Source organism: Hyla sarda, chromosome 3 (assembly GCF_029499605.1).
Source record: "Hyla sarda isolate aHylSar1 chromosome 3, aHylSar1.hap1, whole genome shotgun sequence".
NCBI lineage: Eukaryota > Metazoa > Chordata > Amphibia > Anura > Hylidae > Hyla > Hyla sarda.
In genome coordinates this window covers 419719615-419733559 of record NC_079191.1, presented here as the reverse complement: position 1 = coordinate 419733559, position 13945 = coordinate 419719615, and the positions used below count along the sequence as shown (strand labels likewise).

Below are 13945 nucleotides of genomic sequence, written 5' to 3'. Positions count from 1 at the left end.
TCAGGGGGACAGATAGTCAGGCACCGATAGTCAGGGGGACAGAACGGGCAGCGGCGCCGATAACCAGGGGGTGAAAAGGGCCGACAGCAGCGCTCTAGACCCCAGGAAAGGCAGGGGGAGAGAAGCGGGCAGCGACGGCCTCTCTCCCCCTGCCTTTCCTGGGGGTGTATCGGCGTATAACACGCACACAGACTTTAGGCTAAAAATTTTAGCCTAAAAAGTGCGTGTTATACGCCGATAAATACGGTATATAATGTTATATATATCGGCCCTCATTTACTATTGCAAACCCGACATGTTTTGTCGGGTTGCGCGCCAGATTCTGTCTCTGCCAGAATTTGCACCAGAATTTAAAAAACAAAACCCTGACTAACTCTCCATTTTGCTAAGAAAACCTAAAAAGGAGGCGTGACCATCAGGAAAACGGGGCGTGGTCACAAAAAAGGGGCGTGTTCCTGACATTTTCACAAAAACCCAACATATTTACTAAGGTTTCCACAGAAAATGTGGTGGATTTGAGCTTAGGAAAACCCTACAGATCAGAACATGTGTAAAAAAAGCAAAATGTAGGGAAAGTGGAAAATGTAGGGAAACCTTAGTAAATACCGTGGAAAATAAATTGTAGGGAATTAAAACCAACAAAGAAACCTACACAACACTCTTAGTAAATAAGGGCCATAGTGTTATTTTTTACAGTGTTCATTTAAGGATTCATTTTTGTGTTTCCGTTTTTTCCTCCTCACCTATTAAGAGACATAACTCTTTTATTGTTCCATCCACAGAGTCATATGGAGGCTCTGTTTTTTGCATGACCAATTGTACTTTGTAATGATATCTTTCATTTTACTAAAACATGTATGGCCCAACCAAAAGAGTATTATTTGTGATGGGAAAAATAAAACACAAATTTGCTACTTTTTTTTTTGGGGGGGGGGGGGGAAGGGGGTGCTTATTTTTCACAGTGCAATTTATGGTAAAACTGACGTTAACTGATGTTATCTTCATTTTGTGGCTCAATATGTTACAGCAATACAGATATTTATAAAGTTTTTCTATTATATTACTACTTTTAAACAGTAAGCCTTTATTTATTTATTTACTTTAACAAACTAAGTATGCCTAAAATGGTCAATTCTGACCCCAGTAAGTTTTTATTATTCAGTCTGTGGGGTTGCGGGAAGGCTAATTTTTAGCAGAAAATCCACACCTGTAGGAGGGGGTCAATGGCTGCATGATGTTGTTGGTATTTTCAGTAACATTGGGAAGCTTTTAAAGGAGTATTTCAGTATCAGAAAACTATATTTAAATAAAACTATTACCCCAAGATAAATAACTTACTTAGATAGTGTTATGTCATATTGTACTGACTCCAGCATGTTTTTGTGTGATTAACCCCTTGCAGGAAGTTGTATAGACCTCTTGTAAGTGTGAGGTTGTCTCAGCAGCTCCCCGACTCCTCCCTCTCTCTCCGAACAGGAAGTTGTGTTATCCTCTCATTGTCAGCGTGGTGAGCAGCTCCCCGGCTCCTCCCTCTTTGCCGAGACAGGGAATAAATGCAAGACCAGACTCTGGATAAAAACCATCCCTGGAGAAAAGTGCATGACATCAGCCCCACAGCATTGCCTCATTGTGCCCCATACAGTGACCATATAGTGGTGGATACCAGCTGTACACAGGCTCTGCAGACAGTTAAAGTGAATACTATATGAAAAACACGGGCTGCACGGGTTGTAAGACCTAGACAGCCTTTGACTAGTCTACAGGATACACGGATCTGAAACGATAAGAAAAGAAAAACGCAAAATTATATGAGTACTTTTAGGGCGCTCTCCTCTTGGGAATAATGGAGGGAGTAATAATTTTAAAAAAATGGTTCGGCGAGGCGCTGCTCAATTTTTGGTCGGGAAAGAAGGGCTCGATTAGCAAAGGATGATAAAAACTTTATTGGTGTAGCAGGGACAACGTGTTTCTGCATCCACTGATGCCTTCCTCAGGTCCACTTACAGTTCCCATGTGCCGTTCCTGCTTTGTGCTGTGTTGGTGGAAAGGAGTCCTGTTGTGTTGCTGTGCTGTCTCTGTCTGTCTCGGTCTCCCCTGGGGAAGAGTACCCATAAAGTAGTGTGTTCCCAAACAGGGAGCCTCTATCTTTTGCTAAACTACAACCCCCATCATTCCCAGGTATTACACCTTATTCCCATTCAAGTGAACTTTTTTTTAAACTTTTCTCAGACAAACCAAATTAGAACTACGGAAGCGCTTGTTTCTGCAATGGTTCAGCTGCTGCATAAAGCAGTGGGGAAAAGTAGTTGGAGAAAGAAAATTGGAAAACACGGGCTGTTTTTAGATGGAGACACTCGGCTATTAATCACATCAAAGCTTTGAGCACTTATAGTTTGAACAGCGCAAATCCGGAACCTCAAACGGGGGGGTTTGGAACAACCCAAGATTTGTGTTATCTTCAAGTGAGCATTAAAAGCGGCAGTTTAAATTAGGATATAATGGTGTTCTGACAGCTTAATGAAAACTAATTGCGTCCAGAAAACCGCTTTAAACAACGATTGCTATTATTTCGGCAACTTTATTTCTTATTTATTAATTTTTTTATTTATTTGTTTATTTATGTTTTTGCAACCATCTCTTAACTATGTACTGGTTTATAGCAATGCATTGCCTCTCTGCAAACTCCCACTCATCCCAGTAGGGGTTCTGGGTTAAAAGCAAGAATTTAAAATGGACATAAATGTCTTCTTTTCTTCTATTCTCAGACAGTATTAATTTCTTGCACGTTTTTTTTTTCGGACTCTTGTTTGTTTTCTTTCCCGTAATTATATTTCTTATGTGATGGGGGAGGGATGGAATTGGCTAAATTGGAGCTTAACTGATTTTGCCTGGTTTTTCCTATTTGCCTTACTTAGCCGGTCTTTACTGCCATGCCCTATTCCGAAAGAATAGTGAGATCTGTCGCATTCATATGCACGCAATGGCGTGAATCCGGATTTTATGTACTGCGTATAGGCAGTTTACAGATTGAAATGAGACATTTCAGCCAGGAAACAGCCCAAATGGCCACTTTGGTTTGCTTAGTTTCCAGAACGTAATCTGTCGTCTTTGGCACGGTAACAAAGCGTCGGGCTCAAGCCAAGCTGATTGTCATTTTGGTGAAGATTAGGTTTAGTGCTATACTTACCGTATATTATGGAACACAGACTGTGGCTCTCCAGCAGGGACAAAACTACAATTCTCATCATACCTAGACAGCCTTTGACCAGTCTACAGGATGCAAGGATCTTGAACGAGCAGAAAAGAAAAACAAGAAAATGTGTTAGTACTTTTACAGCGCTCTCCCCTGGGAAGAGCATCCATAAAGCAGTTTGTTCCCAAATAGGGAGCCTCTAACTTTTGCAAAGCTACAATCCCCCTCATTCTCAGATAGCCAAAGGCTTTCTGGGAATGATGGGGGGTTGTAGCTTAGCAACAGCAAGCCTATAGCTGTTGCTAAACTACAACTTCCATCATTCCAAAATTTGGATTGATTACGGGTGGGGGGGGGGGGTGTTGGCTCAATGTCCCACTTAAGTATTAAAAACGTTCCTTTTTTGGCCAATCGCAGCTATTTGTGAATTTAAGCCAGTGATGCATATTAGAAAGCTGTTGGCCAAAGCTCTCCAGTATATGGGGCCTTCTAACAGTGCTTTTGTGGAGACAAGCCACCATTGTGGCTTTCTCCCTCCTTAATGTACATGCACGCTTGCTGAGTAAAATGTGAATGGGGAAATCCATAGCAGGGCCATATCATTCATAAGTTGAGATGAGTATCTCGCCTCAGGTGGCAATTTGCAGAGTCCCTGAGAAGCAGAATGTTGCATTGAGTGGCCATAAACCATACTCTCTTCTTCCACTCTTCTGCGTCAGGGTTCCTGCGGCAGTGGTCGTGACATCACGGCCATGCCCCCTCGTGATGTCACGCCCTTCAATTCATGTCTATGGTAGGGGGCGTGTTGGCCAACATGCCCCCTCCCATAGAAATGAATGGAAGGGCATGGTGTGATGTCATGAGGTGCTTGGCCTTGATGTCGCGATCATGGCCTCCAGCACCAAGCGTTCTAAACAAAATGTTCAGAACGCTGGAGCACCAGAGTATCCCCTTAAGTTTTTAAAATATAATTAATTTTCAAATCTGCATAATTTTCTGTCACCAATTTATTTGAAAACATTTTCTTCTTGCCGGTGTACCCCTTCAATCCTTTTTCCCAATTGAAAAAATGTTGCATACTCATCAGAATTGTGCACTTGTCTATAATTTGCAAAAATCCCAATAATTTAAATGATTTGGCTTAATAAGCATGTTAATTATTATTATTTTTTGGCTTAATAAGCATGTTTTAGGAATGCACACAGCACTATTAGGCACAACATGGCGTTCTACCATGATTTTTTTTATTATTATTCTGATATATATACTATATACCAATAGGATTAGTGCCAAATGACAGATCTGTATGATTTTTACCTACAGAGACAATTTTTTCTTTTAATTTCTTTCTTTTCATGTGATATGTATTTCTTATACAGTAAATACCTGTTATTTTTTTTTCAGAACTGGAATTGCTTTTGAGGAGCTTATAAGGACATGATCATTGAAGAAAAAAATTAGAAAGTCTACAGAACTCATCAAAGGTAGGAGGTTCAAAGTGACTTGTTTTTTTTGTAAAATAAATAAATAAATAAGTATAAATTCTACTCTGAAATATGTGTATTCATAGCCTTGAACATAATTCTTTATGAAATGTTCGGTAACTAACAAAAACCTAAAAACACAGTGGCCAAAAATTCTTAGCATTGTCTCTTTTTTCTGTGTCATCAGAAAATGACCTATTGCTTAAATCACATTTTCATGTTAAATACATTTTTGAAATAATTTTGTGTGTTTTTAATTTTTTTCAAAATTGTACATGTTACTATGTATATTTTTAGAGAATGCTAAAATCTTTCAGTTCCCTGTCTGGCCACTAGGCCCAAAACTTAACTGAGACTTCCTGTTCTGTATGTGATGATAAGGAGGATGCTGCTGCAAAGTCATCTGTACAGCATTACAGTAAAAGGTGACACCGGTAGATAAAGATGATAATAGATAAGGCTCAGCTCTAGAATGATGTATTTACAGGTCACAGAACATGACGTTTGATGTTTTCCATTCATCTAAATGGGGCAGGTCCTGTCTATTGTTGCCTATGTCCATGGGGCCTGCCATAAAAGATATCTCTAAATGCTGTTAAAAATGGCTCAGGCAAGATGGCTGTCCCATAATGTAAATGTAAAAAAAAAATTGTATGTATATATATATATATATATATATATATATATATATATATATATATATATATACATATATATATATAATCAGAGAATAAAAACCGATTGGAAAAAAAACATGTTTTGGTACCAGGTTCCAATCCTAAATACCTAAAAATCTCTAGACCATCGTGTACCCCAGATTAAAAAAATTATAATTATGTAAAAGTAGAGGCAGGCCCCCTTTGCATTCCATATTGCAGAGAATATCATGCCCCATAGAGCTGTGTTAATTGTCCCTAAAACACTTTCATTCAGCCAAGAAAAACAGTTTTGTGAAAATGATTTAAATGCCGATGTGTATAAGGCTTTCTTGACTCTCGGAACAGAAGCCTCAAGCCTGATCCTTCTTTTCCAACATCATCTGTCAGGACCTTATAGACACTGGCTGGTTGGCCACTGGACTCAGCTGACACTTATCTAATCTGTATGGCCAGCCTTAAAGGGGTATTCCTATGCTCAGCATTTGGAACAAACGGTTCCGAATGCTGGAGCTGGCGTTGGGAGCTCGTGATGTCATAGCCCCCTCCCATTGACTTGCATTGAGGGGGCGGGATGTGACATCATGAGTGGGTGGGGCTATGACATCATGAGCTCTCAGCACCGGCTCCAGCGTTCGGAACAGTTTGTTCCGAACGCTGAGCAGCGGATTACCCCTTTAAGTTGGTGATTTCTAGCCTGTGGCCCTCTCCGGTAAAACTACAACTCCTGTGGCTGTTAGGGCATTGTGGGATTTGTCCACTTTAAGGGTAGGGTCACACGTAACATATCTGCAGCATATTTTACGCTGCGGATACGCCGGTGACCCAAGCCATATTATGCCTCCAGCTGTTGCCCCCCTCGCCCTTCCCCTTGGCCTGCACGCAGCAGCAATCGGCAACAGCTGGAGGCACAACATGGCTCGGGTCACCGGCTGATTCACAGCGTAAAATCGCTGCAGAGCCGTTTCATGTGACCCTACCCTAAATGGTAAAATTATGTCCACCTGTAGCCCCCTCCAGATGATATTACTGATGTATTTAGCTCACTTTAAGCTCAATAATAAATCAGTATGCAGAATGCTTCACAGCTCCCCCTGCTGGTGGCTGCAGACAGACAGAACTTTATCAGTAAATTTTATGCATGAGATTTTGATCTCTGTATTAGACATATAACCAGTATCAGATAGATAGACACTACATTTTTTAACCTGGATGGGGAAAGGTGTGTAAGGATTGACACTAGACTTATGGACACATATCAATCTCCTAAAATGAATGAAAACCAACAGAAAATATGTGAAATTTAGTTGCTTACATTTTGTGCTTAGCACTTATTAATTCTGCGCTAATGATTCTGAATATAAATTCAGCAGTGTTTTCATAAGAACTGCATTGGGAATATAATCCATATTTTTGTGTGCTGCTGTGTTCTTCCCCAGCACTGGTTTTGCTAAATATGCCTGTTAAATGAGATCCTTCTAAAATGCACCCCCGGGGCCTGAGCATTTTATTCAAGTTTTACAAAGGATATTTCTACAGTGCTTTCATGATCTAATTTGCACATTTGTATGTTGAAATCCCCTAGTGCGGCACCAATACGGTATCTTACAGTTAGAATCTGACTTCGTTCTCCTGTGCCCTGACAGTCCCCTTATCTGCTACTTAGCAAGGTGCAGAAAATTATTCTTCCAAAACTCTTTAGAGGTAGTCATCTTTCCACCGTCGATAATCCAAAGGAAAGTTAACCTGTGAGGGAACGGAATGACTTGCTTCTAGGTATTTCGTAGGTATTTTATGTAGATGCAGCAAAGTAAATTGGCAATTCTATTCTCCTTAAAGGGGTATTCCAGGAAAAAACTTTATATATAAACAGATTCGTAAATTACCTCTATTTGAAAATCTTAATCCTTTCAATAATTATCAGCTGCTGAAGTTGAGTTGTTGTTTTCTGTCTGGCAACAGTGCTCTCTGCTGACATCTCTGCTTGTCTCGGGAACTGCACAGAGTAGAAGAGGAGGGCTATGGGGATTTGCTTCTAAGCTGAGCGGTTCCCGAGATACGTGTCAACAGAGAGCACTTAGACAGAAAATAACAACTCAACTTCAGCAGCTCATAAGTACTGAAAGGATTAATATTTTTTTAATAGAAGTAATTTACAAATCTGTTTAACTTTCTGGAGACAGTTGATATATATAAAAAAGTTTTTTTCTGCATAACCCCTTTAATGACTGCCGATACACCTACTTACGGAGGTCCTTAAGACGTTAAATGGGTACTCCGCCGCTAGACATCTTATTCCCTATCCAAAGGATAGGGGATAAGATGTCTGATTGCCGGGGTCCCGGGTTCATGTGGCAGTGTTCGTGACATCTCGGCCATGCCCCTTCGTGACGTCACGCCATGCCCCCTCCATTCATGTCCATGGGAGGGGGCGTGTCAGCCGACACGCCCCCTCCCATGGACATGAATGGAGGGGGCATGGCGTGACATCACGAGGGGGCGTAACCGTGATGTCACAATCACGCCTCCGGCTCTGAGCGTTCTGAACAAAATGTTTAGAATGCTGGAGCGCCGGAGTACCCCTTTAGGGTCTATTGACACGTACAGTATTCTGCGCAGATTTGATGCGCAGGATTTGAAGCTGTGTTCAGTCATTTGGTTTACATTGAAATCCTGCGCATCAAATCTGGGAAGAATACTGCACATGTGAATAGACCCTTAAAGGGGTTATATGATGTTGAATAGAAAACTTTACGAAAATAGAAAAATCCCTCGCTGGTCTTCCCCAGTTCCCGTTCATCTCCGTCTGGTCCCCGGATCATCTCTCTTCTTCCTGATTGCAAGGTTTGATGCAAGTCCTGCTGGCGCAGCCAATCAGTGGAAACAGTGTGGTCCCATCTCAGCCAGTGATTGGCTGAACCAGCAGGTCCCAAATAGTCCCACCAACAGTATCGTCAGTGGACTGAGTCCTACAAGATTGTCCCATATAGATCTAGTTTTATCCTTTGGATAGTGACATTAAAAAAAAGGCATGCCCACATATTTTGTATCTACACAACTTTTAATTAAAGTTTATTTTGATGTTTATTTTTTTTTATTTATTTTTTCGGGGAAAATTTATTCACCTATGCACAGGACAGATCATCAGTGTCAGATTGGTTGGTGTGTCGACACATGGAACCCCCACTGATCATCTGTTTGGTAGAGCTACAGTGCTGGTATATAGAGTGAAACAGAGACAGAAGCAGACAGCTCCACACATTGTGTTGTGGGTATTCTGGGGTACTGCGGATTGCCTTTCATGGAAGTTAAAAGGAGCTGAGCTGCAGGAACTTACAGGGGTACTCCAGTGGGGAAAAAATTGTTAAATCAACTGGTGCCAGAAAGATTTGCAAATTACTTCTATTTAAAAATATTAATCCTTCCAGTACTTATCAGCTGCTGTATGCTTTAGAGGAAGTTCTTTTCTTTTTGAATTTATTTTCTGCTTAACCATAGTGCTCTTTGCTGACACCTCTGTCCATGTCAGGAGCTGTCCAGAGCAGGAGAGGTTTAATATGGGGATTTAAATGGACAGTGGTGTCAGCAGAGAGCACTGGAAATCCAAAAAGAAAAGAACTACCTCTGTAGTATACAGCAGCTGATAAGTACTGGAAGTACTGGAAGGATTAAGATTTTTAAATAGAAGTAATTTACAAATCTGTTTAACTTTCTGGCACCAGTTAATAAAAAAAAAAATAATAATAATTATAATAATTTCCACTGGAGTACCCCTTTAACATGGCCACTAGTCAATGTATGAAGCTGTCTGCTTCTGGCTCTGTTCTCTCTGGTTGTTGGAACACCACAAATATGACCTTGATGACCTATCCTGATGATAGCCCATCCATAGTTTTTTCCTTGAAAATCATCCATAAAAAAGAAAAAGTGTACACAGTGGCATATGTCACTGCGGATCATGGAGTCTGTTTCCAGAAGACTGCAATGGGACTAGCCGTTTTACACATGGGTTTGTGTGTGAAGCAGAAGTCTCTTCCTCTATGAGCATTTCATAGAGTTACATAGAAAAAGTGACCTCTGTTTCACACACAAACCCATGTGTGAAACGACTGGTCACAATGCAGAACGCCAGGACTGCTGCCGGGTGATCATCAGGGAAACAGTGTTATGCGGTAAAACAGGAAGGACAGGAGGGCGACTCCTTATAAAAGAACATTTATGGCTGGAGTGTCCTTTTGAAGAACTTCTTGGAGCCACACATTTGTAGCCAATGTACCAGCTCAAGCACAAGTGTGATAGCCTGGGGGGGGGGGGGGGGGTGTAGGGTTTGGGGAGTGTAGCTGTGCGGTAATCAAAGGGTGCTTGTTAACCCTTGCTATTTGTGACGCCAGGGTGAGGGCTCCTCAATAAAGCTTTTCCTACCGCCACCCTACCCAGGAACGATAGAGAGGTAGATGATAATGGGTTAGAGGTAGAGAATAATAGATTATAATAGATTATCCACAACCGGAGAGCTTCTGTAAACATTGTTAACTTTTACTGAAGATTTTTGTACACTTCGTTAACATAGTCTCTTAGCATAACAACAGCTTTCCTTTGGAGATTGACAATGGTTGGGACTTTAGCATTCAGAGTCTTTTAGTCTATTGCGCTGTTCCACTGGATTTAGGGGAATTAGTTGCGGTCCAGTAGTCACGCTAGTATTAGCAGGAATTTAGATTTGAGGCCTAGCGTGTCTTGAAAGTTGCATAGCACCGTCCTGTTAGTCAGGCATCCACTAGAGCAGCAACCCAAGAGAGCGATAATTGGACGCAGCTCCCTGGGCAGGGGCTGGACTAGTGCTAATTGGTCCATACTGATGTCAATCACTGTTACAGAGATTTGTGGGTAACACGTGACCCAAGGACCTCCTAAGGTCCTGCAACATACCATAGAGGTTACTAGCATGGTCACATGATCGAAGGTTCTGTGACGCTAAACAAGGTAAGTACTATACATTCCTATGAAATATAGATATAATTACTAAATATAGACATATATTAACATTAAAGTTAGACTTAAGAGAGGGGACTAGGGGCTCTCCCACCTGAGGAACCCTACCTGAACATAGTTACTCTGACTTTGGGGACCTCTACACTAGGTACTGTATGCAATACGGTACCGGGACACCACACAAGTAAAACCAAATACTGACAATGGACTTCCCATTTACTAACAAGAGGGACAGGCAGGACACAAACAACCATAGGCTGGTCGTACCCAACCACCACCATAACACGGCTTGTAAATTGTATTTGGAGGTAAACTTGATTGAGACAGATTTTAAGTGAAGGAAAAATAGAGAGGATTGGAAAAAAAAAACGAAAAAAAAAACAAAAACTTTATATACAATCAGAGGCAACCAGGCATACAATGGAAGTACTATGCACATCTACGATGTGCATAGTACTTCCATTGTACGCCTGGTTGCCTATGATTGTATATAACATGTAGGTTCATTGGCCTCGGGGTCTGTAGTGTTGCCCAGAATTAACACTTTTCATAACCCTCGACCACGTTGTCCATCATCGTTCCAATTTATAATGACTGATGATTTAGCAACATTAATTCTATCAATTCAATCATCGGTGGTAAATGACCAGATCATATCCCTTTATTATGACTGGTGAAATAAACTTTAGTAGTAAATGATGCCGTATCATTATCAGTCACTTACATGAGAGCTTCCTGCAGCAGCGTTACCTGAGCTAGGGCCACAGGGGACCGACATTGGGACAAGATCTGAAATGAGAGATTTAGCCAATCATGCATGATAAATCCACGGAGACCAGAAATAATACCATCAACATGCTAATTGTCTGTCTGCCGAAAAACAGCCCTCACCGCTGCTATCAATTATTTCTAGAAATTAGCTTCATTCGGGGGCCTTTAGTTGTGAGATACAAGTGCACACATTGTATATACAGATATCTGTACTGCAGGCGAGGAAATATAGGAGCAGGACCTGTCTGACCCATCCCATGTCCCCCCAAATCTCATCAGATGCTCTATTTTCACAGAGGGGTTGTCACTCCAAGAATGGGTACCAAAATCATTTAGGCCTTAGAACCAGCTTGTGGTGCTCTAAAGGGGAACTCCGCTGCTCAGCGTTTGGAACAAACTGTTCCGAACGCTGGAGCCGATGCCGGGAGCTTGTGACGCCATAGCCTCACCTCCTCATGACGTCATGACCCGCCCCCTCAATGCAAGCCTATGGGAGGGGGCCTGACGGCCCTCCCATAGACTTGCATTGAGGGGGCGGGGCTATGACACCACAAGCTCCCGGCGCATTGTTCCAAATGCTAAGCAGTGGAGTACCCCTTTAAGTGTAGATGGGTATTAAGCTACACTGAACTTAAAGGGTGCTCTGGGAAACTAAACCTATAGCCCATCCTTTCCCTCTCAGGAACCTATGTAATTGTCTAAATATTATTCATTAGCTATATAGAGCAGTTTCCCCTCTTTGGTTGTCACTTACATGCATGAAGTGAGGGAATGACATCATCCAGCCATCCATTCTGTCTCTGTCAAAGTCCTTCTCTGAAAGCAGCCCCCACTCTCCTGAGAGACACAGACCATGTGGTTTCTGTCTTGCACTGATGAGTCAAGCTTCCTTTAGTGCTGAGAGCTGGGAGGTGTGTGCAGCCTTAGCCAATTACACACTGAACTTCTCTCTAATGCTTAGAGCAGGAGGGTGGGGGCTACTCTCAGAGAGTAAGTTGGCTGGCAGAGCAGAGCTGTAATGTGAGCTTGCTGGGAGATGTAGGCAAGGGGAGGTAAGGATGGCAAAGACTATCAAGCATCCAAAAGAAGACAACAGGGGCCACAGGAGCCATGCATATCAGGAAGGATAATTTACAGGGAACATATCCAGGTAGTGAGGTTGCTTTGGTTATGTATATATATATATATATATATATATATATATATATATATATATATATATAAATATAATTTATTTATTTGTTTACTTCCCTGTACTACCTCTTTATGACTAGGCTTTACTACACTTTGGACTATAAAAAGCATCAGGCACCCACATCTAGACAAATGCAGTAGACCAGGGTCTGAAGGTGGAATAGACCAGGCTTTGAAGGTATGGTAGACCAAGAGTCAAAGTTGGTCTGGACCAGAGCTCGAAGGTGGGGTACACCAGTTGCTTTTATATATCTAATTTAGTTTTTTGCCTTTTCTATATAACCACAAACAGTTCATCACATTATTCAAAATCTGAATTCAGTTTCTAAATATCAGTTTGTGAATATTATATTATAACATTATTAGCCATTACAGCCTGGACCTACCTGCAAAGTGGAGCCTTTTAAGGGATTTGTAATAAGTAGAAATGGTTATCAGTATATGAAGGGTTGGCTGCTACACAAACTATTATTGCGGAGGCTAAAGTAAAAGTGAAATATGATTATGGACAGTCCAAGTGTAAAGGTCACTGTGTTCCATTCTTACAAGATAAATAACTCCTGGTGTACCCCTGTGTAGGTGTCAGGTCTTTTCTTACATAGGATCCTGAAGATCATTACCACTGGGTATGTGTAGGAGTCCGCCACTGAAACCAAAGCCAGCACCGGCCCTGCTAATGTTAATGCCCATAACCCTGCGTCTATTCATAGCCTCACAAGTGCATCGAAAAGAAACATTTCCTTCATTATTCTCTTAGCCTTGCGCCAAATCCCTGCCCGAGCTCGTGCTTTCTGGGGTTTTGGCTTTGGGGTCAGGGGCTCTCTATGTATTGTTGTGTTAAGCGTTCAGCTGGACTCACAAAGTGTTGTGATTTGTTGCCATGTGGACGGTGTCATCTGCAGCAGCTGACAAACTGTTTTTAAATAGACAGTGTCACTACAGTGCGCTTCATCGGCATTTTTTCCCCCTAGAATTTTAAAAATGCTTTCAAGAAGGTGCATTTTACACTTTAGTGATGGCTGGAAGTGACAGATGTAGACTATCTCTAAATAAGTCTATCTATCTCATATCTATCTCATATCTATCTATCTCATATCTATCTCATATCCATCTATCTATCTATCTATCTATCTATCTATTGCATATCTATCTATCTCATATCTATCTATCTATCTATCTCATATCTATCTATCTCATATCTATCTATCTCATATCTATCTATCTATCTCATATCTATCTCATATCCATCTATCTATCTAGCTATCTATCTCATATCTATCTATCTATCTATCTATCTCATATCCATCTATCTATCTATCTATTGCATTTCTATCTGCAATATCTATCTATCTCATATCCATCTATCTATCTATCTATCTATTGCATATCTATCTACAGGGCTGCCATCAGAAATTTTTATGGGCCCTTACACAGCTTTAGGCCTGCCCCCCCCCCCCCCATGTATTACTCTCAGTGCCCCCAATAATGCTTTCCTTGGTGTCCTAGGGTTAGGTCAGTGTGTTGGGGGGAAAGGTAGGGGGATTGGGTGGTGATGGGTAGGTAATTTTCCTTCTACTATTAGGTAATGCCCCAATTAGGTAGGTAGAAGGTTATGCCCCTGGTAGCTGGTAGGTAATGCCCCCAGTAGGTAGTGC

At 41.4% G+C, this 13945-nt stretch overlaps 1 protein-coding gene across 2 annotated transcripts in view; it reads left to right on the top strand.

Annotated features, from left to right (window-relative positions):
- Positions 1-13945, top strand: part of ESRRG (estrogen related receptor gamma) — an 892172-nt gene that overhangs the window by 495227 nt on the left and 383000 nt on the right. For both annotated transcript variants that reach the window (XM_056568348.1, XM_056568345.1), the window contains exon 4: positions 4598-4677. The gene's annotated coding sequence lies outside the window, so the exon portion shown is untranslated. The remainder of the gene's footprint in view (positions 1-4597; positions 4678-13945) is intronic.